The 3920-nt window shown below is 35.5% G+C and overlaps 1 pseudogene across 1 annotated transcript in view; it reads left to right on the top strand.

Annotated features, from left to right (window-relative positions):
• The first annotated feature begins 3266 nt into the window (after positions 1-3266).
• Positions 3267-3920, top strand: part of LOC108542792 (40S ribosomal protein S4 pseudogene) — a 7563-nt pseudogene continuing 6909 nt past the window's right edge. Inside the window, exon 1 of the transcript XR_001889369.1 lies at positions 3267-3915. The product of XR_001889369.1 is annotated as a 40S ribosomal protein S4 pseudogene (transcript). The remainder of the gene's footprint in view (positions 3916-3920) is intronic.

Raw genomic sequence — 3920 nt, 5'->3', positions numbered from 1 at the left:
CTCATTTTCTTTAAATTATAAATATATAATTTACAATTTTAATAATATTTACTTTAAAACATATTAATCCATTCTTGCACTGCTATAAAGAAATATCTGAGATTGGGTAATTTATAAAGAGAAAAGGTTTAATTGGCTCACAGTTCCATAGGCTGTACAGGAAGCATCATTCTGGCATCAGCTCAGCTTCTAAAGGGTACTCAGGAAATTTACAATCATGGTGGAAAGCGAAGGGGAAGCAAAGCACAGCTTACATGACCAGAGCAGGAGCAAAAGAGAGACAGGGAACGTGGAACACACTATACTTTAAAACAACCAGATCTGGTGAGAATTCTACCATGAGAACAGCAGGAAAGCAGCAAATCTGCCCCCATGATCCAATCACCTCCCACCGGGCCTCAACTTCAGCACTGGGGATTACAACTCAACATGAGATTAGGAGCTGGCCCCATGACTCATGCCTGTAATCTCAGCATTTTGGGAGCCTGAGGAGGGTGGATCACTTGAGGTCAGGAGTTTGAGACCAGCCTGGCCAACATGGTGAAACCCCGACTCTACTAAAAATACAAAAATTAGCCAGGCATGGTAGTGCGCACCTGTAATCCCAGCTACTCGGGAGGCTAGGTAGGAGAATCGTTCGAACCCTGGAGGCAGAGGTTGCGGTGAGCTGAGATGATGCAACTGCACTCTAGCCTGGGCCACAGAGTGAGACTCCATCTCAAAACAAAACAAACAAATCCCCCCAAAACTCCTTGAGATTAGGGTGGGGTCACAGATCCAAGCCATATCAAACATGGACTAATTAAATTAGCCAAGCATTAGTTTATTCACCCATTGACTATTTGAAGGTCTACTATATCAAAATGTTAAAATATAAAATTATATGACATAATAAATGAATATGTGGAAGGCAAAAAATTATATATAAATCATTATGATTTAAAATTACATTTCTAATTACTAAAGGAGTTAAAATTTTTTCATGTATTTTAATGCCATTTTAATTAATTTTTGTAAAATAATTGTATTTATGGTTTTCTACTAATTTTCTACTAGGATGGAGTATTGATTACTAAAATTGTGCTAGATATTTAACATTTTAATTTCCCAGGTTTATGCATTGCATTTTTTTAAAAAAAAATTTTTTCTTTTTAGTGCAGCTATTTTATCATAGCATTTTAAATTAAACTATAATTTATATACAGTGAAATGCACAGATCTTAAGAATACTTTATGATAAATTTTGACGAATGTATAAACCCATGGGGCACACATCCCAATCATTGCATAGTTCAATTGCAGCACTGAAGAAAATCCTTTTCTATTACCTCCCAGGTGATCACCTTCTCCTGCTTCCTGTCAGTCTCCATTGCTCTAATTTCTATCACCATAGATTAGTTTTCCATGTTCTAAAAATGTATGTAAATAGAATCACACTGACTCTACTCTTTGGCATATGACTCCATTCACGCAACATGATATCTGGGAAACTCACCCATGTTTTTGAGTATATCAGGAGTTTGTTCCCTTTTATTACTGAATAGTAATGTATTTAATACATTTACCAAAATTGTTGGAAACCAGTGTTTAAAAAAAAAAACATCTCAAAAGCCCTCCTGGGAAATAAGATGCTCTGGTAGAATTTAGATGAATGTAATATTTGTGATTAGTAAGATTTCACTGACTGTATACTTTAAATATAATTATAATAAAAGTATAAAATGTTAATCTTTCTCACTTTTTCATTCCTCTACCATTCATCTCTCATAAAACATCATTAAATTACTAAGATAATATAATAACAGTGAAAATATGTATCAATAGTAAAATTAGAAAAGGGTATGAATTGTGCTTTAAAGACTTGAATCTAAAGGCTGTACCAGAGGGAGAAAGTATACTGGGAAACGATGTCATACCACAACTCACTGTGTATAAAATATAGCCAAACTCAGAGAACATTGAAAGAACTACTACAACTCCCTAATTTTGAAAGGCAAGAGCTAGATAAAAGTATGTTTTATAGAGAAGCAACCTTTTATCCTAATTAAGCTATCAAAATTTTCTAGATACTAGGATTTATGTAGGGCAGGGAGCCTGCTGTAGATATTATTCTCATATCACATTTTTAACTAAATTACAGAGATAGCTGAAGGTAGTTCCCAGAGCTGTCAAGCTAGTGAGAATAGTTTATAGCAATAATTGGGACTACTCCACAATTACAGAGGAGAAAATTTGCAGCAACAAAGAGAAAAATCCATGCTGTGATTGCATCCATGTATAATGTCCTTTTTCACTAATACTGCAAAGTAAAATTACAATAAATGTAAGTTTTTCCCTTCTTGCTTTTATGATTTGAACTGGGACTCAAACACATAATTTCTCAAAATTTATCTCAGCCCAATATCATTCAAATATTTGAACTCTCTCTCTAAGATTAAGTAAACCAGAAAGTTTACCAACATATTGAAAACTGCACAATTTTAAATACGATTAGTCTGAGGCAGTAAAACAAATACCCCCCTATGAAACAGACTTACTATAAGAAGTTAGAGAAGTCTTTTAAAAATTCAATCTGTAAACGTATTATGATTTGAGAAAACCTAGAGTAGAGGTAATGAAATATCCAAGAAAATATCTGGAGATTAAAACATGAGAGCTGAATTTTGAAAATGCAAAAGCCATATATTGGATTATACAAAATACTAGGTAAATGAATTGGTATTTTTATTCTGTCAAATAAAAGAGAAAAGAGTGAAATGATAAATAGAACAAAAAGATTTCATGAGAACTGAGTTGGCTAAGTTTATACTGTTGATTCTCTGCTAAGTATGTGCTGCACCAAAGATATGTTAAAATAATGTATCAGTTTTTCATGATGTTAGTGATGAGAGGTACATAGAAACTTTCTAAAATGAAATGCAAAAGAAAAAGAATGAATAAAAGGAGATCAGAACATTCAAGACTGTGAGACAACTTAAAAAGATATAACATACCTATAATTGGAATACCAGAAGGAGAAGAAAGAGAGAATATAGCAGAAAAAATATTTAAAGTAGCAATATTTGGGACCTTTCCAAAATTTATGACAGATACCAAAGCACAAATTCAAGAAGCTCATAGAACATAAATATAATAAATAACCCAAACATACACCTATCTATATTATAGCTAAACTGCAGAAAACCAAGACTAAGAGATAATCTTGAAAATAGCCTGAGGAGATAGGGTAAGGAAATCCTACTACAGAGTGTGGTAAGTATAAGAATTACAGCTCTTTCCTTGCCTAATGCAGCCATGCCTCGTGGTCCCAAGAAGCATCTGAAGCAGGTAGCAGCTCCAAAGCATTGGATGCTGGATAAATTGACCTGTGTGTTTGATCCTCGTCCATCCACTGGTCCCCACAAGTTGAGAGAGTGTCTCCCCCTCATCATTTTCCTAAGGAACAGACTTAAGTATGCCCTGACAGGAGATAAAGTAAAGAAGATTTGCATGCAGAGGTTCATTAAGATCGATGGCAAGGTCCGAACTGATATAACCTACCCTGCTGGATTCATGGATGTCATCAGCATTGACAAGACGGGAGAGAATTTCCGTCTGATCTATGACACCAAGGGTCGCTTTGCTGTACGTCGTATTACACCTGAGGAGGCCAAGTACAAGTTATGCAAAGTGAGAAAGATCTTTGTGGGCACAAAAGGAATCCCTCATCTGGTGACTCATGATGCCCGCACCATCCACTACCCCGATCCCCTCATCAAGGTGAATGATACCATTCAGATTGATTTGGAGACTGGCAAGATTACTGATTTCATCAAGTTTGACACTGGTAACCTGTGTATGGTGACTGGAGGTGCTAACCTGGGAAGAATTGGTGTGATCACCAACAGAGAGAGGCATCCTGGATCTTTTGACGTGGTTCA

Source organism: Rhinopithecus bieti, unplaced genomic scaffold (assembly GCF_001698545.2).
Source record: "Rhinopithecus bieti isolate Rb0 unplaced genomic scaffold, ASM169854v2 scaffold_23290, whole genome shotgun sequence".
Taxonomy (NCBI): Eukaryota; Metazoa; Chordata; class Mammalia; order Primates; family Cercopithecidae; genus Rhinopithecus; species Rhinopithecus bieti.
Note: the sequence above shows the minus strand (reverse complement) of the source record. Positions and strands in the feature narration are given on the sequence as shown.